Consider the following 22,265-nt stretch of genomic DNA (forward strand, 5'->3'; position numbering starts at 1 on the left):
CCAGACTTGCAGAATTAAACATGCATAACTCAGTACATATCATATATTAATACAAAAAAAAAATAATAATAATAATCTTTAATATTGACCAATGCACTGTCTACTGTGCATTCCTAAAGATATTACCAGTAATACTAATACTAATATTCCACATTAATAATATTATTAGTAATATTATTAGTAATAATAATAATAAATAACTACTACTACTACTACTAATAATAATAATAATAATAATAATAATAATAATAACTATGTTTAGCAAACTGGCTATCCATTGGTAATGTATTCCATAACTTTGAGGCATAATTTACAAAAAAAATAAATAAATATTAAAAATTTCCTTGACAGAATGTATTAACACAAGAGTTGGCAGTATAGTTTGGTTCTTGCTCATTACAGGCTTTGTACATAAGAAGATGGACCTTAAAATCAATGCAAAATTTTATAGGAGTACAGTACACTTTTGTCAGCAGTGTACATTGGCTGTTTTTCATCTTCCTAAAGCACCAGTTACATACTGTCAGTGTCTAAACTGTTAATTAAAGGGAGGCCGGGTTAGGGTAATAAATAGAAAGCTGTGGTACTTCTCAGAACTGCAGCGGATCAGCACCTGGTGACATTCATGTCAGCTAAAGGTCACCTACAAGCTTTGTCACAATGAAAAAGTTAGACTTAATTTGTTGCCCTTCTCACAGTGAGTACGTCGAGAGAGAAACACAATATGCAGCATCCCCAGGAGGAGGCAAATGGCATTTGAAAACAGCATCTGTGTCAGTATTCAAATGACTTTAGATATGTGTCATTTAAGACCATCTGAAGTTAATTGAACATGAACAGTTGCGAATAGAGCTTCACCCAGAAATTACACTATTGGTTCATGTTTATATTTATTTCCTTACTAAAATATTCAGGCAAACCCCTAGGGGGAAACATTTTGGCCCAAATTAACCGTAAGGTTGCCACAAATAAAAACAAATCACAGATGAATATTCATATATTACGTGATTATTATTTTATTACATTTCTTCCAAAAAATTAAATCAGGACCAAAATATACTGAGGCAGGTTGAATTTGCTATGCAGGTAAGGAATATTCTTTTTAATTCTATGCTTACACAAGGAAAGGTGCCATTAGTTTCATTATTTCTTCTCACATCAAAGACACTCAAGACGAACCTTTATCCTGGATCCTGATGGTTGTTTGATCTTGTCTGAAAATACAGTTCAAGGACAAGTTGGAAAGAGTGAGTTGAAAGGTAGAAAAACTCTAAAGGCTTCAAAAGCTGTCCAACAACAGCACATAACTCATTATTATACCATCGTCAAAAATTCAGACATTTCATACATCATCAGAAATTCAGACATTTAATTGCATCATATGAGTTCAGCCCTATGATCATTAGTAACAGTGCGATGGGATGCATTTTGATTTTGTTTCAAGTGGATGACTTATATGTCAGAATATAAAATTAATGATATGTTCACAACCAACAAAATAACACACAAAAAGTTTGCAAATTATATCTGTCATACCCTTAATTCTTCTAAAAAAGGTGGTATAATCTTTGAAAACTCTTACATAAATAAAGGTTTTAACCTTTTTTCAACATGCTTTAATGTTTGAGATGCTTGCAAACTAAAGAAAAACTCCAGCCGGCAGGGTTATGCTGATCTTTATTGTTATTATTATTATTATACACTAAAAAATGGTCTTGAAAACATTTTAAAGCAGTAAATTTTACAAACTAATACGAAGAAATGAAAAGGAACTCATTTATTTAAACATTTGAAGTACAAAATGTACTGTGTACAGTGTAAATAAATAAATAATAAACTGCCTACTATGTTGTCAAAAAAGAAAAATAATAATACAAATAAAAAGAATTAAAAAATAACTTTGAAATATTGCAACATTATAATGTTATAGTTTCTAAAGATTAAATTGGGTTCATCCAGAAATAAACAGTTTTATTACTTACCCTTGTGTCATCTTTATTTATTTATTTATTTATTTATTTATTTACTTCGTCTTTACACTTTACAGTACAAGTAAATGGAGTCCAGTGTTGTTTTGTATGGACAATGATGAAACCACACAGTTTTGGAAGAACGTAAGAGTGAGTAAATGATGACTGAATTTTAATCTCTTTATCACTGTTTTTAAATTATATATGTGACCCTGGACCACAAAACCAGAATAAATATGTTTTCCATTGATGTATGATTTGTTAGGATAGGACAATATTTGGTCGAGATACAACTATTTGAAAATCTGGAATCTGAGGATGCAAAAAAATCAAAATACTGAGAAAATTGCCTTTAAAGTTGTCCAAATGAAGTTCTTAGCAATGCTAATCAAAAACTAATCAAAAATTACATTTTGATACATTTATGGCAAGAAATGTACAAAATATCTTCATATTCAACATGATCTTTGCTTTATATCCTAATGATTTTTAGCATAAAGGAAAAATTCATAATTTTGACCCGTACAATGTATTGTTAGCTATTGCTACAAATATACCCGTGCTACGTACGTCTGGTTTTGTGGCCCAGGGTATATATATAATATTGGCCGATGACTAATGTACTGTCTACTGTGCATCACTAATGACAGTACCAGAATTGCAGACACAAAAGTACCAGAAATGCCCTTGAAGCAAAACTTTAAATATTACATTAACATGACAAAGGATGAATAGGACAATGTTTCAAATGCTAAAAGAACAGAAATATGACTTACTAGCCTAACACACAGAACAAATACTCAGCCAAATACTGCATTACTAATAATAGCCCAGAGACAAATGAATTTGTTCCAAAATACCAGAAATTGAGCGCACCGTCCTCTGACATCAACAACAGAAGATCTGAGAATCGCTTTCTCCTCTCTTAGAACAGTTGATAAGATATAAGTTATATTATAAATGTGCAATGTGAAGCCAGAGGCTGTGCAGTTTGAAAACGCAATGCATTGAGAATTCGTAAGAGAAAAATGGCACGGCCTATTCCTTTAAGATTCCTCTGAGAATTAAAACTACAAGGTACCCCAGTTTTCAGTCATAAGCCAGCACGATTTTGTGATCATTATGCCATAATTAATTTAAAATAATTAATGGGGTGGATCATGCTGTAGCTCCAAGGTGGATTTGAACTTTGAGCCAGAGACTCTGAGATGGGCAATCTAGGCGGTTCGCCAAGAGGGCAGGCGTCCAGCTCACCGAGCGGAAAGCAGAGCAATGCTCCAGAGAGATGCACACCGGTACATTAACACTAATCAAAGTTTTGTGGTCATGTCATTTAGCATATTCATATTCTTAATCTGTGCTTTTATCAGTGGAACTACATGGCATGTCAAACTGATGATCCTTTTTGCTTTTTTAAAGTTTGTCCAAACTCCTAAAATACCCCAAAATGTGCAGCTCGTTCTGTTAAGGTGTGCTGTTTAGGGCTGTCACTAACGATTATTTTGGTAATCGAGTAATCTGTCAATTATTCAGACGATTAATCAGAATTTTTGTAGCAATAAAAATAGACCTAAGTGAACAATAACCTTTAAAATGACTTAAAATACACATAAGAGCAATGAGGCAATAATAATTAGCTTAAATAAAATATCAAAAAACAAGTAATCATATGGTTTTATTGAACAAAACTGTTAAAATACATACTGTCTTATAAACAACAGAGCTAATGTGCATTACATATTATAACAAATCTCTGCAGAGGGCGCCAGTGACATTTGTTTTTACACTTTACTGCACAATCTAATCCTTGTTTAATATTGACTCAGCAACATTTAATTCAAATGTCCACTTAAACTTTAATACTGGGCCATTTTATTATGATTTTTTTTACGCTACAGCCACTGTAATATCTTGAATATGTGGACATCAAAACGTGTAAACTCTGTGTAAAATCTGATGAAAATCTGAATGCACGTTGCATTTCCAGATTAACGTTATAATAAATCCAAACTCACAACAACATCTAGAGATGGAGTTTGAGACACTCCACACATGTAAATCATAACAGTTTGTGGAGCAGTACTGTGAATGGAGCCACTCTGAGATGCATGTATGTAACTTACAAGCATGTGAATAATTAATGTGCATATATTAAACCTGCATTGCATATATTTATTTAATTAAAACATAGCGTTTGTGAATTTTTAATAGCATTATGCTTTATTATGATTTTTAAATGGGTTTAATGTGCCACTTCCGGTATTTTGCTGATTACTCCACACGGGCTAAATGCAATTGAACACGGGCAAAACTTCAATATAGAATACTCTAATAGAATCGAGGAATCATTTCAGCCCTAGTGCTGTTACTTTTCTAGGATGGGATTTGGGTTGTTGTAACTTTCACACTACCATTAATAAGAAATGTATACTTTAAGTTTGCAAGAATGCAAGATAAAGACTAGTACATTATTACAAAAATGTATATTTCAAAATTCAAAATGTTTTTTTGGAACATTCTAGTCATCAAAAAATTCTGAAAATGCCACAGAAATGTGACCTGGGACCACAATTTTTTTTTTTTTTTTAATGAAATTTATACTTGATTTAAAGCAGATTTAAAACAGATTTAAAGCTGAATAAATAAGCTTTCCAATGATGTATGGTTTGTTACAAAATATAGCCCGAGATACAACTATTTGAAAATCTTGAATCTGAGGGTGCAAAAAAAAAAAAAAAAATCTAAATATTGATAAAATCACATTTAAAGTTGTCCAAATGAAGTCCTTAGCAATGCATATTACTAATCAAAAATTAAGTTTTGATATATTTATGGCAGGAAATTTACAAAATATCATCATGGATCTTTGCTTTATATCCTAATGATTTTTGTCATGAAAGAAAAATTCATGATTTTGACCCATGCAATGTATTGTTGGCTATTGCTACAAATATACCCATGCTACGTGTGACTGGTTTTGTGGCCCAGGGTATATATATAATATTGGCGGATGACTAATGTACTGTCTATTGTGCAATTTACAAAATTTCTTCACGGAACATAATCTTTATTTTATTCTAATGCATTTTAGCATGAAAGAAATTTTTATTTTCATTTTGACCTATGCATATTTTTGGCTATTGTTACAAATATACCTGTGCTACTTAAGACTGGTTTTGTGGTCCAGGGTCACAAATGATAAGCTGTTTCTAAAACTGATAATAATAAGATATGCTTCTTGAGCAGCAAATCAGCATATTAGAGTGATTTCTGAAGGACCAGACACCGAAGACTGGAGTAATGATGCTGAAAATTCAGCTTTGCATCACAGAATAAATTACATTTTAAAATGTATGAAAATAGAAAATAGTTATTTTAAATTGCAACAATACTTCACAATATTACAGTTTTTACTGCATTTTTGGTACAAATTAATTAAATGAATGCCTTGGTGGGCATAAGACAAAAAAATCCATCCCCAACCCCAAAATCCCAAAGACTTAAAATCCTGTAGATCTGAATTGTATTGGCAAGTGAGCAAAGAAAGCCAATGTTTTCTTCAGAAAATATAAAAATAGTGCTTCTTATACTACATTATTAATATTCGTCTCCCAAATGATGCCTATTAAAATTATATCTACTATCATGATGCTGTTGCCAGTAAAGCAAAGCATCGGAAAGAGAGCAGAATAATTGTAGTTATTTACAATCCCCATTTCATGTTCTATGAGACACGTTCTGAAATAAAAAACTGAAGAGCATCAAGCGCAGGTGTTTTTTGTCAGCAAGGAGAAATAATGTGGGATGAAAGTGCCGTCTCAGTTATTGTGTGTGTCACACAATGGCAGAGAGAGTACCGCACGGGTGAAGATGAGCTGATCAACAGCAGTAAAAGAAAGACGAGAGATATGTGAGTAGCGAGACGTGTGTGTGAGGTCATAGAGGTGAGAGCATCCGTGTTAGGTTGGAGACCATGTGTGAATGATGTTTACTGTCACCTTTCTCAACTCTTGCACTTTAGTAAAGGTAAAGACAGAGTGAGAGACACACAGAGAGGAAAACATCTCAAATCTCACTCTGCATAATGATGCATTAAGTACACTAGGACTCTGTTTCAATTATACATAACCACATTACCCACCGTGAACTTGGCTGGAACATTAGGCTGCAAAACATGTTTACGCATTAGTATGCATATATATCCACTCCAATAATTGACATAGGGGAGTATGTGGGCAAAAAGCCATTTCCACAGTGTTCCACAGGTAAAAAGTTACAGTTCATTAAACATAATGACAACATACATGCCTCAACAACACTGCATACTGTCACAGCGTATGAGTTGTCTCAATGGGAAGCTGATAATAAATAGAATTTATAGTCTATTTATTGTTTTTTTCTGCAAAATTTAAAACAATAAAATGAGTGCAAAACATTAAACAGCCTCAACCTTACATTTATGAAATAAACTCCAGTGTTTATAAGTACAAAAGTAATACAAGACTTCTATATTTCTGTTACATGTAAAAACTGTACTTTTATTTTGACAGGTTGCTGTTTAGTTTATGTTTGTGTACAGCATTATATGATGCTAGTTTTCTCAAATGAAACGGTAAAATTCACATTAAAATGACTCTCACAGCAAGTTTATGTGTTCATGTTGTCATATAGTGAGACGCAGAGGCCGAAAATCACTGCGAGCGTCACGCGTGCTTCAGTATTTGTGTAGTAAACAAAACCGTGTCTCTGCCACTCATACATACATGCAGAGCCAAGCGTAACATGCAGGATTCATCATCAACCATCTTTTTGCGTTTCAGTATTCACAGACAATAGTGTATATCGTAATCCGAAATAAATGACAGAGCAACTTTTGATTTATTTAACCAAAAACCGACCAATCCCTTGGCATTCTGTTTAATAAAATATTATAGACCTGTTCTATAGGAAAGGTAACCTTACTTCTGTTGTAATCTGGCGCTATATTGAAAATAAAATTAACTTGACCTTCAAAGGGGGTGGGGGTGCCGTTGGGAGGGCGGGGCGCCCCCTAATATAATGGTAGGGGAAACACTGAACTCTTTGTAATGGTTAATATTTTCAATAAAAATACCCCTTTATTTTATAGCTAATTTTATTGCTATATTTGTTTACAGCAGCAGTAGCAATTTGGAGGGTTTAGGATACTGAATATATACACATATGTCTAATTTATATACATATTATATTTAATATATGACTTTTAAAAAAATAATAATTCATTCATATACATGTACTTTACAGTTCTGAGAACTTTTGACTCAAAAGCCCTGGTCTCCTTTATACCAATTATACCAAATGTATCACTGAATAAAACCAACCATCTTACAAAGCTTTTCAAATTTTGTATAGTTTTGTCATAAAAGTGGAAATGTTATTATAATTGCTTCTGCATTACGTGGGTGAGAAAATGTGCATGCTGAGAAATATTGGAGCACAAAAATAGGTTTCATATGGTAGAACATCACATTTGAGAATAATTACTGCACTCTTACAGTACATATATATCTAATTGGTCTTTCTTTTTTATGGACCTATTTATAATGTTATATTATCATCATTTGGTATAGTAAAATCTTGTTAATTATCACTGTGGCAGCCTCAAAGCTTCAGTCTTCGAAAGTGATGTTCAACACCATCATGTGTGCTAATTATGTCCTATTCAAGTTGAAATTAGACCAAATTTAGTATATTTTCTAACTGTGCTTTTTTTGTACGATTATAACCATATCCAGTCATCTATATTTTTGAATCACAGTAACAATGATCAGTCCTGTTAGCATGTTCGGTGAGATTCTCCAGTAAAGAAAGAAAGAAAGAGGCATTGGCAGTCAAGCTTTTAAATATTTCTCATTCCTTGCATGTAGAAAAATAATTCATGGTCCTGCATAAATGAACATTTGAAATGTTTGCTATTGTCAAATATTGGAGCAGCAAACAATCTGACTCATCACTGAAGCATATTTAACAGGCACAAGAATGTGGCTTTACTGGTTACTCTCCAACATTGTTACATTTTACCAAAAAAAAAGAAGAAAATAAAACATAGTTTGTCTGAACATTGCATTTTGGCATCATATTTTGCAGAAAATATATAAATACACTGCTTTTTACCAAACGCCAAACATCAGAGAGAGAAGCTAAGATGAACTATCATGAAAATAAAAACTGAGGCTGTTTTTTGAGTCATGTAGATTTTAAATGCAATTCCCAATTAATAATATCTTGAATAATATCTTTAATAAGTTTCACGATTATTGCAGGTTAAAAAAAAAAAAAAGATCACTCATTAATATTAAAAAATTGGATTGATCTGTTCTCTGATTTGACTTGATTTAATTTATTCATTTATTTATTATCTGTGTCTAAAGAGGTCAGGATTTAAACCCAGGGGTAACACTTTAGTATAGGGAACAATTCTCACTATTAACTAGTTACATATTAGCATGCCTTTATTAACATATTGCTTGTTTATTAATACTTATAAAGGACCTATTCTGCAAGACCATAGTCTACATTCCTAATCCTACCCAGTACCTGAACTTAACAACTACTAACTAATAATAAGCAGCAAATTAGGAGTTTATTGAAGCAAAAGCAGTATTTTTTTTTTTTTTAATAGCGAGAACTTGATCTCAAAATAAAGTGTTGTAGCATTTGTGCTATCAAAGATACATGGAGGCAGGATGCAACTGAACTCAGCGGTCTTGTTTATTTCTTTTCCACAAAAGAACAGCACACCAGAACAGCATGTTCACAACAACTCTCTTTCTTAAAGGGAAATATACCGCATAACCATGCATGCATGTGGATGTCGGTGCTGTGTGAATTGTCTATTATTCAGTAATGTGTGAGGTGCTTGTTTCTACTCCTACAGTGTGATCAAAAAACGGATTAATGAGACCAGAGCCTGCCCGTTAAATTTAGCCAAAATGAATTATATCTTATGTTTAACCACTGTAGAGACATCAGAGCCATTGGCAAATTTCAGAAGATCTGGCCAAGGTAAGGCTACTCTTGGCAGGTTCGTAATTGCTGAATAGCCGCTGATGCCTTGGAGCTCACATCTCCAAAAACATCAAAACAAATTCTCAAATAGATGTTTATAAACAAACTGCATTTTTGAAGTCTAAACAAGTACATTTTCACCTAAAAAAATCTTAAAACTACATTGTGTGACACAAAAACAGTGTTATTTATAAAATTATAGTGGATTTGGACGTCCACCATGACACTCACTGTGAGAAATTCTTCAAGCGCAGTGATAAAAACGATGAAACGGTTGGAGTTCCGATATTCCACTAGAATATTGTATTTCTTTCAGCCAATCAGATTCAAGGACCAGAAAGAATTGTCGTATAAAATGGGGTGCAGATTAACCAAGATTGGCACTGGACGTATGGACTTATGGCACATATGTCCCTGGAGAAAAAAAACACATTACTGCATTTAAATATATATATATATATATATATATATATATATATATATATATTATATATAATTATATATATTTTTTATGTAATCATCATCAAGGACTCACCGGTTTTGTATGACAAATGTATTCTGAACTCCTCTTTGGCCAGTCATTAACTGGGCGAATACTCTGGCTTGTACATGTGGATGAGTCAGAGGCACAGGTTTGTGTTTAATTTCACAGGTGTATCAGAGGCCTTGACAGTCAACAAGTATAGTCACAGAGCGCTAGCGACTTTTCCCCTGACACTCACGAACTGTCTTCAAGACACCTCCAAGGACACCATTCAGTTCTGCTCCATTACTGTGAAAATGCGTCAGCCGGCAAAGCCGTGTATTGAGCAACTTCCTGTCGCTCAGGCCACTATGATGAAAAAGAAAAATTGTCTCTCCATTTGCCATGAAGATACAATCAGTTGACATAAAAGAGCGGAAGCAGCCACTCCAGCCCATTTTTGATGTCTTCAGAAGTGAGTCATCTCTAAAAATTTAATTCACTCGCTAAGAAATACAGCAAATATTAACTGTGTAATACAGCGTGACTATTTGACCAGCTCTGAACCCTGATTATCTGCTGCCTACTTATTTTATTAGCAGAGAATATAATTATGTAAGAAGTGCATCTCCATGTTTGGTATGGCTATGCTTTTTATGGTTTCACACAGACGTATAAAGGTATATAACCTGTGATGCAAGGCAGAGCTGAGAATAAAGCATTACTTTATGCAGGTTAAGGTCACGTCCGTGGTGGAAACGCCTGATTGAAGGCAAACTGCAGTTCTTAAGTGTCAAAGCACTGAATGGAAATGTTATTGAAGTGCTGAGCAGACAGAAATCAACTTCTGTCACTATACGGTCAAAGAAGCAGCACATTTTGTGCTGGAAGAAATACTGAGCACCTTGTGTGCGATGCGGACCAAGAGAAGATTACCATATCTCTGTATTCACAAGTTCACCTTACTCGGCTAAATATCTAATGACCGGCTGAGGAAATCGAGGGCAACTATAATATATATATTTTTTTTTTTACATTCTACCTCATCTCATATGCCCTCTATGGTTTGCCTATATAAAACATATGTATACCAGTGCAATAGTAATACTTTGAAAATATTAAATATATGTAATCACTACATTGAATTTAATAGTCATTGGTGCATGGGCGACTTTATAACCACAGTAGGAATCAATTAACGTGTGCAAAACAAATTAGCCCACTGTACTTCAAATAAGAGGATATTTCCAAGTAATGTATGATTTCTGTAGTAGCTACTACTTTTTAAATATTACACACTCGTTTGAATCCTTACTGATTCTTTTATCAAAACATGCATTATACAAATTTGTAAAACTACAAAGTAAGCTTCTGCATTTTTAGGCCTTTTTCTCTGTTTTCTCTTGTCATGTGGCACTTCTGCTAAAATATCTTGTCGGCAGATGGCCTTTAAGTCATGAATGGCCTTTAACTTGACTTTAATGAAATAATGTTCATGACACATTTGAATGAATCGATCATTCAATTCAGTAAAGTTTGGAATTTTATTACTGGCTCACAGCCATGATCAAATATGGCAGCTTCCAGTTATCGAGTATGACAAAAATGTGTCATTCATGTTAACTTTTAACCAACATAAAAAAGATAAACATTTAATATAGACATTTGTTTTGTTTCGAATATTATTCTGGTGATTTGCTACTTTAAAGTAGATGCACAGGGGAGATTTAAGGACATCTAGAGCATTGCAGAGCTGTGATATAATTATGATTCAGAGCTTTAACAAAGTTAGAACAATCAAATCAACTTCTCTCTATTCAATTCACTCATTAGCTTTGATCCACAAGCAATGTCTAGAATGTGTAATTCTCAGTTTATTTCATAAAATGACTAGGAAGGCTTGCGGCTGCCACAAAAAAAGGTTGCTTGCATTTCAAGTAAGGTAATTATTTAATAAAGGCAATATAAAACTTCTCATGAACAGACCCTGGTATGATGTACAGCAGACATATGCAACAACAAACAAACGTTCTGCCAGTCTATGGAGCAGAATGTAAAACTGAGCCTGATTTTGTCACCTAATTTTATCTACACAAATACCAGACATGACATTTCATAGAGATGAGGTCACTAAGCATTAAACATGATTACACAGATTGGAATCTAATTCTCTCCTAGGCTCAAGTTTGTGTGCATATCCATCAAGGCAGCCGTTATTTACAGTGCACATACATGAAAGACGTGATTAAATGTAAATTATTGAAGATGAGGGAACCAATGGATCCATTTTTTGTGCTCATCTACTGTTTAATTAAAGGCTATGGCAAGCTATTAGCTGTACTAACAATTAGCTTTGTGGATTATGCTTGTAAAGCACTGCGTACCTATTAGTGAGGTCATTATGATTGTTCAAAGGCCTTTCATTTTATATGACATTTTATAAGACAACTAAAGATTAGAGATGGGGAAATTATTATAATATTACATGCACTATGCAAAATTAATTCATAAAACAACAAAGTGTCCTGTGAGTGCATTGTGATGAAGTAATTATTAAAAATAGACTTTTAAACAAAATGTACTTTCACTGGGGCTTTCATTTATCAAAAGCCTTTCCAGCAAGAAAACTCATGGCCGTGTCATTATGTAAGAGACAGTGAAGGTTGAGTTGTGCTGGTCTGCAATGTTAAGACATGAGATGATAGATGGCAGTACAGTAAGATGACAGTATAAACTGTTTGCTCATACCAAAATCTTGTGGAAGATCGATGGTAGACTACAAAAGTAGAGTGAACATTTTTGGGGCAGAGTCATTCACAGCTCGATACCCCAAAATGACACAGTCTTAATGATTTTAGAATTTATCAGATGCAGATTTTTCATTTTTTGAAGCAGTGAGTGCCAAAGTCAAAAAGACCCACAGAGAGTGTGTGAATTATCCATCTTAATTTTTCAAAGCAGAAGTAAGGCATTTCCCATGAATGTGTGAGACTTCATAGCTACTACAGGTAAAAAAAAGAAAAAAAGAAGAAGAACAGTGCAGTAAACAATAAATCATTAAATGTACATGTAAATGTCAATATACACAATCTGTTGGGCAATCCAAATTATAATTTGACATCACTAACACGTTTAGCTAAATGTCACTTACCTAAAAACAAAAGCATAGTTCTGTGTCAAATCAATCATATTTCAGTTACTTGCCCAGTTACAATTTAATATTTTGTTAATTTGTTTTTCTGACGAAAGACAAACATAAATGACAAGGAAGGGAAAATATTTTGTTTTTTAATTAACACAGGTTTTTATTATTATAATAAAAATAATTATTTTATTATTCTTTTTGGAAGTGACTGATCATAGGCCTCATTGATCTAAGAAATAATCAAACATGCATTTAATATAACAACAAATAAATGTGTAATTTAAAAACATAATACTATGTATGCTTTCATCAATACTACATACAAAAATCAATTATATGTTATTTTAAAACTTTAAATAGCATTTATGCTGGTAAGGGTGAGGTTTTTGGCCTGTCCCTCACTGATTTTTCTTTTTCAGCAGGACTTTTAATTTGCAAAATGAAGGCAAAATGATATAAATATTACATTTGCATATTGTTTTAAATATAGTCTCATTGTAAAGCAATGTTTTCGGCATAAGCATGCTTTTTGTCTATAAAATATAAATTATTTTATTTTTTATTTTTTTTATTTTTTTTTCATTCATTTTTATTTTTTTTTATTTATTATTTTATTTTATAAAATATAAATTATTTTATTGGTGTCCCCTGATTTCATGTCAGCCCTGTCACCTTCATCAAAAAAAAAAAAAAATTGCATCATGCAATATCAATCCTGTTACCATTTTTAAAATGTAAATTTAAACAATTATTACATTTAATATCATCAATATCTACATATAAAATACTTTCAAAGTGTACAGTATGTGCTTTTGTGAACTTGAATATTAGTTAGCAATTAGCAAATTTGTTTGAAATTGTCAAACCTGTTACTGTCAATCTGTTACTTTTTAGAGTAACAGGGATGACACTGATTAGGTTTGACCCTGTTTTTAAAGATTGTCTGTGTAAAATTCAAACATTTTAAAGGTCAACCTCTGTATATTATTGAGCTAATGCCTATATCATTCAGTGGCATATGAGTTCTAATGAAACTATAGTATCTTGTAACACTTGTGTCAGTAACAGGGTCGACAAAAATACCAAAACATGAGGTAGAAACATAGTCATAAAATAATAAATTACATAGCCTGAGATGGCACAGTACAAAAGTTGATATGATTCTTTAGGGTCTTAATGAAAAGTCTATAATATACTTTGGTTAAAAATTCTCAATGGTTGTGTAAAACAGCACCCTTTTTACCTTGTCAAAATGAGCTCTACAAAAATCATCCCATTCTGAGGGATTGTTCCTTTAAATGCAAATGAGCTCTGTTCGCCCCGCCCCTCTCTTCTCTCTGCTGCTCTGAGAGATCATTTACTTTAGCGGCATTTAGCGTGTTTTAGCCAAGAAACTTACTAACTAGCACGTTAGTAGGAAAGGTGATTGCAGAGATGCATAAAAAAACCTTATATTCACTTCTGCTGTAGGTGAAGCTGGATCACGAATGATTCGCATGAACATAGACGCATTTATGTAGATCGGGAGGCACATTCCCTACACAAACAAATGGCTCAGATGTCGGGAGTAAATGACAACCACTATGTTCATTATCACATCCAGCCTCAATCGCTCAATCGCTGAAAAAATATTTGTAGTTTTAACCTCTATGTAAAAATATAAAGTATTAACTTTCATTTTTCCCCATCTGTAATTTGGCTCTAAATCTAAGGCCACCCTCTACAAAGCAGTGGATTACACAGTAAAAAATAAATAAATAAAAATAAATAAATAAATATTTACCCACTTTGGTGTTCTCTTTGGTCATCTCTCATTTTGCTATGTTGTCACCAAATTTTGTATTCAATCAACTGTTATTTTTAATTAGAACAGGTTTTGATTTACTTTGGAACTAATTAATTGCAGGCCTTGTTTATCTGAGCTTAAGCACCTCAGTTTTCAAGAGAAAAAAACATTATTTGTGGATAATTTAGGCAATGTTCACTCAAAAACGGATGTACATAAGCTCAGATCAATGAGGCCTATGATCAGTCACTTCCAAAAAGAAAATCAAAACCTCTGTTAATTAAAAGAAAACAAGCAGATAAAAAGATTGAACACAAGAAGTTGTTGTGAGGGTTTTAGTCTAACGTGATAACATTTTCAGAAAAAAGAAAATCCTCTGATGGTCAGAATGAAGCCTAGATATGTCTCTTCCTTCAGTGCAAGACTTTTTTTCACACGAGGTGAAAATCAGGCCACTTGAAAGTAATATCACACCTTTCTTCAACAAGCCACACAATTAATCACAATGTCCATTTATGTATCACTCATGTCCATAGCACGAATCCATTACCAGCCTATAGTAACAGTGATAGATTAAGTACAAAACAGTGTTGTAGGCATTTTCCCTGAACACTCATAGTAATATCAGTTTTTCCAAGGCTACTGAACTTTTTCCAAACTGTTGTAATGGACAAAGCAAAGCTACTGAAGACAAATAACAGTAATATAGCCAAAACTACAATGTGCAGCAACTTTTTTTTACTATGTTCCTACTTTTATGGTGTAGGAAATATGCATTCTTTGTAAACTTTAGTCTGCTTAATTGTTCTACTTATGTAAACCACAATTGTCTCATAAAATCTTTAAAAGGAAAAAAAACAAGAGGGAAAAAGTGCAGTATTGCTGAATTGTTCTTTTCAGAACATCTCTTTGCTGGGGTCCGGTTTACCACCAGAGGATATAAAAAACACCTAACAGAGCAATAAATCTATCCAGGTCAGGTACAAAAACAAATCTGAGGATTTCACAAAAGCCCTTTGTTGTACACAAAAATGGACGGCTTTATAAGTAAGGCGTCTCATTTAATACAATTATGAGATGCATTTTCACAGTAATGATCAAAGCTCTTAAATTAATCTCTAGACAAATGGTTTCCAGTAACCGAAACAGCCCTTATCAGCATTTTTGCTTATCAGCATCTGATCTGATCAAAACCATTTATGTGAGTGTTTTGCATGCTCTTGACTGCATCAGTAAGTCTGTAAGTCTATTAGGTTAGGTTAGGTGAAACATATTTGTAGTAAGTTAATCTTCCCCTCTCTAATGTGTTTTGGTAAGTCTAATGTTCGCTGAAGTGCTGAGTTGGCGTTTTTCTACTTTAAAGAGAGGCATTAAATTGATTACAAATATATTGCGTCGCCACTACATCAATTAGTGGTTATTTATTTCAGGAGACAAGGATATTTATGGTAGCTGTGTAGCTCTTTAGATTTATGGCGGAGACCAGAGTAGATGTTGTCCTGAAGAACAACAAAGAGAAGATGTTAATAATGTTTGTGCAATAAATTATATACAAATATTAAATCCTGTAAATGTCATGTAAATCCTGGACGGTCCTCAATGCCTTCAAGAACAAACTGCTCCGTTGTTACATAAAGCTAGACACAATTATGCACAAACTGCATGTGCGTGTACATTTAGACTCTCTGTAGAAGTTAAAGTGGAAATTATTATGAATTTAGAAATGGTTTTGCTCCTTTAGACCATCACAAATAGTCCCTACATATCCAAAACAAACAACTGTACTCAGCTGAATTGCTGGTATGTGAGATTCAGAGAGCTAACCAAGCAAGCAAGCCAAGAAAATATTACCACTGAATGTACTAAAATGTAATATTTGTTATAAAAAATCATATTTGTCATAGAAAATGTATTTATCAGTAGGTCCACAAAATTGTTGCATATACTTGCAAGTTACGGTAGTGGGGTAATGCTCACTTGGCAGTAAATACAGTGTTGCAGAAAATAATCTGTTGTGATGAAAGGTTTTTTTTTCTCAAGAAGTACTACCCTTTAACATTAAAGCATGAGTAGGATCAACATAAATAGCAGTTAGTGAGGGGTGGATATACAGTTGAAGACAAAAGTTTACATTCACCTCGCAGAATCTGCAAATTGTTAATTATTTTACCAAAATAAGAAGGATCATACAAAACGCATGTTATTTTTTTATTTAGTACTGACCTGCATAAGATATTTCAAGATATTTAAATACAGTCCACAAGAGAAAATAATAGTTCAATTTATAAAAATGACCCTGTTCAAAAGTTTACACTTGATTCACAATGCTGTGTTGTTACCTGAATGATCCTCAGCTGTGTTTTTAGTGATAGTTGTTCGTGAGTCCCTTATTTGTCCTGAACAGTTAAATTTACAGTATCGTATGCATTCTGTTTGACTGTTTATACCTTCTGTAATAGTTGCATATGAGTCTCTCAGTTGTCCTCAGTTTGAAAAAAATGGATCTCAAAGTCATACAGTCATTGTTGGAAAGCGTTAAAGCGCACAAAAATGCTGCAAAAACAAAGAATTTGTGGGAATTTGTCTGAAGAACAACGGGGCAGTTTAACTGTTCAGGACAAACAAGGGACTCATGAACAACTATCACTAAACACAGCTGTGGATCATTCAGGTAACAGTATTAAGAATCAAACATATGTAAACGAATAGAGTCATTTTTTATAAATTCAACTTTTCTCTTGCGGACTAGACTGTATGTACTCTTCTTTTATGTGAAATATCATATTCAGGTCAGTACTAAATAAAAAAATGTCATGCATTTTGTATATTCCCTCTTATTTTGGTAGAATAATTTAAGTTTAGCAGATTCTGCAAATTTACGCCATACATTAGTGGGCGTGGCTTCAGATATGACGTTTTCCAAAGAATCTAAGAATCTAAAAAAAAAGAAGGCTGCGCATTCATGTCCTGAGCGGTAGGTCGCTCTGAAAAAGGCGAACCATAGCTATCACACGGTTGGCAGTCCTGAAACCCAGAAATTGCACTACCGGAAGGGGGTGCTACTTTAACGAAGGTGCGCTAATATCGATTACATGTAGGAATGGAACTTACCGTTAGCGAAAGCAAGCAGAGTACAACGAATACTCACTTTCAAGTCGAATTCTCCCGATGAGATTCAGTAGGTAGTAGCTAGAGGCAAATGATTCAACTCATCCTTTTAAAACGACGACCCCGGCAGGACTCGAACCTGCAATCTTCTGATCCGAAGTCAGACGCCTTATCCATTAGGCCACGAGGCCGGCGGGTTTAGGTGATGCAGCAGATGCAATTGCTACAATCAATGAATCATTCTGTGGAGTCGAATCTTTTTAAACCGGGACGAACGAGTCGTTCAGATATCAATCATGGATGATCTTCCCAAAGTCGTCATTAGACAGCAATGATCGCAAGTTTGCGACCATAGTTGCTTTTGGGAAACACACCCCGGAGTAGTTCCCGAGTCACCGACTCATCAGAATCGAGAACCGACTCGTTCAGGCTAAGTGTTCGATAACCGATATGTGCGTGAGCACATGAGCATTTGGAGTGTACGGAAGATTTTATTGACGAGGTACGTGCTTAAAAATAATACACAATTTGAAATGAATTTCCCTCTTATGATTAGCTTATATTTAAGTTCTAAATACTTTGTGTTTGAGCTGAATTCTATACAAACTGAAAAGGAATACTTGAAATTACAATTACATCCGATTGTCATCTGATACACTTCAATAAAAATCATTCCAGAATACATTCTTATTTGTAAAAGGACTACATAAAATGCAAAGAAAAGCATCACGTGACACAACCCTGTCTTTGTAATGCTTCTTGAGAACAAGGCCAGGTTAGGTTGCTCTTTCATTGTAATTGATTACCATTCTTTCTCCTTGTCAGGGACCTCGTGGCCTAATGGATAAGGCGTCTGACTTCGGATCAGAAGATTGCAGGTTCGAGTCCTGCCGGGGTCGCAGTTTTATAAGGTTATCTACAGCAACATAACCAGTAAAAATGACCTGTTAACATTACGGTAAGTGAGCTATGGAAACAGACATAGGCCTACACAAAGCTGTTGTTACCGAACATATTAAATGAATCTCTTGCATTGTAGCAGTACTTGTTTACAAATCACTCTGGATAAAAGCTGTACTAAGTGAGCAGATGTAAATGCCATTAGTGTGTGTATTACTAGAAATGAGAATCATGTACACAACCGCCTCCAGCAAAACTGCATTGTTTGTTAGTCACGCAGAGTTCTGTTCTCTGCATTTGTGTAATCTATGTAAGTCTGACAGTGGTAGTCTTAACAGAGCCTGAATTGTATTATTTGCAATGTTGAATTGTGTTATTAGCAATATACAGCAGTCTCGTTTTACTAGAGTTTGCTTTGAGACAAATCATGTGTTCATTAACATGAATGTGAATTAGCAAAATCTGAAGAATTGTAATTAAATGCACATTGCAAAAATATAGATTACTATCTAGTATATGTTGATTCTTGGATATTGATTCTGCTCGCTAAAGGAACCGGTTGAATGATATTATATATAAGACCTTGAAAGTAAAATAAAGCAGCTGAAGTGAGAGTGCATCATATAAAGATATCACTGCAGGATTCAGAATGCCAGACGTTGAGATTTAAATAATCAATAATCCAAATAAAGCCATGAACCACAATAAAATGTACCATCTGGATTCATAGCATGATTATGTTCAAATTCTTTAGTAGGTAATACATCAGCACTGACATTCAGATATGACAAGTTGCACTTATGGGAATATAACATTTGCATAATTTCCCCTAGCTGTAGAGTTGCCTCAGTCATCTTAAGTGGACAGAGGGTGATGCCAAACTGCCACTCATCCAGACCTTTGGGGTGTTTAAGTCTGATAATGCTGGTTTCCTGTGAAGTCAGTTTGGTACCTATAGATATTTTGCAGTATCTCAGTAAAGTGAAAGACTTGGTTAGTTAGTTTTAAATGTCTGTTATCTGTTATCTGAAATAAAACACCCATCTACATGATATTCACTACCAGTCAAAAGTTTTTGAACAGCAAGATTTTTAATGTTTTTTAAGGAAGTCTCTTCTGCTCACCAAGCCTGCATTTATTTGATCCAAAGTACAGCAAAATAGTACAATTTAGATTTTTTTACTATTGCTATTTTATTTGAATACATTTTAAAATGTAATTTTCAGCATCATTACTCTAGTCACATGATCCTTCTGAAATCATTCTAATATGCTGATTTGCTGTTCAAGAAACATTTATTATCATTATTATCAATATTTAAAATAGTGGAGTACTTTTTTTCAGGATTCTTTGATGAATAGAAAGATCCAAAGATCAGCATTTAGCTGAAATAAAAAGCTTTTGTAACATTATACACTATAGCATTCAAAAGCTTTGAAAGAAATTATGGAAATTTTTTTTTTTTTTTTCAGGAAGGATGCTTTAAATTGGTCAAAAGTAATGATAAAGACATTTATAATGTTACAAAAGATTTCTATTTCAGATAAAATTCTTCTAAACTGTTTATTTATCAAAGAAACCTGAAAAAAATGTACTCAGCTTTTTTCAACATAATAATAATAAATGTTTTCTGAGAAGCAAATCGGAATATTAGAATGATTTCTGAAGGATCATGTGACTGGAGTAATGATGCTAAAAATTCATTTTAAAATATATTTAAATATAAAACAGTTACTTTAAATAGTAAAAATGTTTCAAAATTGTACTGTTTTTGCTGTACTTTGGATTAAATAAATGCAGACTTGGTGAGCAGAAGAGACTTCTTTAAAAAAACATTAAAAATCTTACTGTTCAAAAACTTTCAAAACCTGACTGGTAGTGTATTCATAATTACTCCCTTTCACAAGTAATCTACATGATCTATATGTGAGAGGACAATAGGGGATTTATTTTTTTTTCACTGGAGAAATGGATTATGGATATTTGGACTGGAATTGACTAGGCTTAAGTGGTGTGGATTACATGTGGATTGTGATGTTTTATCAGATGTTTAGACACTCATTCTGATGGCTGCAGAGGATAAATTGGTGAGAAAGTGATATAATGCTAAATTTCTCCAAATCTTTTTTGATAAAGAAATAAACTGATTAAGTTCTTAGATGACCTAAGGGTGAGTATATGGTCAGCAAATATTCATTTTTGGGTGAACTATTCCTTTAAAGCCATAAAAGATAATTCTGTGATTGACACAGTCTGGAGTAAAAAAAAAGTTGATTTTTGAGATGGACACATAATTGGATCATTAGCTTGTCAAGATATATAGGCCTCAGGAAAAAGCTGACACAAAACAGGAGAAGCGCCAATCCAGTGTTGCCAAATGACAATCTGCCAGAAAGAGATTGTCTTTATTATATTGGGACTGTATTATTAATCTATCTGCAGTGATATGAGGTACTGCATATAATTAAAGAGTGAATGCAAAATTATTCAGGCTCGAGGAGCTATGAGAAATACAATGCGTAAGTGTAACCAGGAGTGTGCAAAGATGCAAATTACACAAAAATAAAAACTGGTGCTCACACCAGTTCCACCATTCCACAATCTAGTTTGAAATACCGCTTTCATACCAACCGAACTAACTGATGACAAACAAACTCCTCTGGAAAGCTGTAGTGTGAAGTGCATATTGATTCCATGTCACCTAGAAACAAGGCCCAGCGGTTTCAGGCAACGTGATGGAGCAGCGGCTAAGAGAGCCACACAGCAATCATTCAAATCTATAGCAATCTATTGACTCACAAATGCCACCTAATCGATGCCGCCATATGGGAAAAGGCAGAAAACAAGAGCACAAAGAAAATAAACCATTTAAAAAGGCACCAAGGAGCACAGCCAGTGATTATGTGCACATGGTTTTAACACCTCATGCCATCTATATCATGAATGCATAAAGACAGACCGATCTAATTATGTGATCTCCTTCTAGTGAGAGTGGCTTTCTCAAGGACTCCGATAATCCTTAGGGAAAAGATGATATTGGAGTGAAAGTGGTTATTAGTGTTATCACAGTAGATTTTGGAGGTGATTATAAACTAGAACTGGACATAAAATTGCAGAAAGGCTGATGTCTGTAAACTTTCAATTAACCTCTGAAATTGCTTTGGCTATTTCATGTTCCAATATTTACTGACCTATGACAACAAATCCAACAGTAGTAGTTTGGTAATCACACCTTCAAAGAGGCCGCACATGATTTGATTTCGTTTCAGGGGTGCGCTATTATAACAAATCATTTCCCACAACTGGAAATGTTGCATAGGTTGCAAACCTTCTGTGTTTTGATGTCTAATGGTCCATACTGAGTACTCATTATATCACCCTGACCAGCAAAATGCATTAAAATTCGTGAGAGCATGTGAGGGTTTAAACAGCAGGGCCAATTGCTTTCATTAATCCATGCAGACTGTCAAATTATGGATTATAGTACATGATGCTTTTGTTAATGGCTCAGTCATTTGAGGTAAGGCGTGATGTAATACATCGTATGCATCTAAGGTGGGAAGATTTCTCTTTTTGGCAGCTACTTTTATCCGAAGGTTGCTTTAAAATTTTTAATCTTAGTGAACCAACACAACATGGAGAAACAACCACTCACTTTCTCTGACTTACAAGTGAAATGTGTGTGCATTTTTACAAACATGCGTTTTTAAAAATCCTCTGGGTGTGTGGGAGGATATAAGGAAGTTAGTATAAATTAAATACAGCTTTTTATGGGTAACCGTATTGCAAATTAAAGTCAAGTTTTTACTCTTTCATGCATCTACAATTAGGAGTAGGAGTGCATGT

At 33.8% G+C, this 22,265-nt stretch overlaps 2 non-coding genes across 2 annotated transcripts; one reads left to right on the forward strand and one right to left on the reverse strand.

Annotated features, from left to right (window-relative positions):
- Window positions 1-17,637: 17,637 nt before the first annotated feature.
- Window positions 17,638-17,710, reverse strand: trnar-ucg (transfer RNA arginine (anticodon UCG)). The gene has a single exon. It is a non-coding gene; the product is annotated as a tRNA-Arg (tRNA).
- Window positions 17,711-18,345: 635 nt separating this feature from the next.
- On the forward strand, window positions 18,346-18,418 carry trnar-ucg (transfer RNA arginine (anticodon UCG)). Its single transcript has one exon. It is a non-coding gene; the product is annotated as a tRNA-Arg (tRNA).
- Window positions 18,419-22,265: the final 3,847 nt, after the last annotated feature.

This window comes from Labeo rohita, chromosome 7 (assembly GCF_022985175.1).
Source record: "Labeo rohita strain BAU-BD-2019 chromosome 7, IGBB_LRoh.1.0, whole genome shotgun sequence".
In the NCBI taxonomy this organism is placed as follows: domain Eukaryota; kingdom Metazoa; phylum Chordata; class Actinopteri; order Cypriniformes; family Cyprinidae; genus Labeo; species Labeo rohita.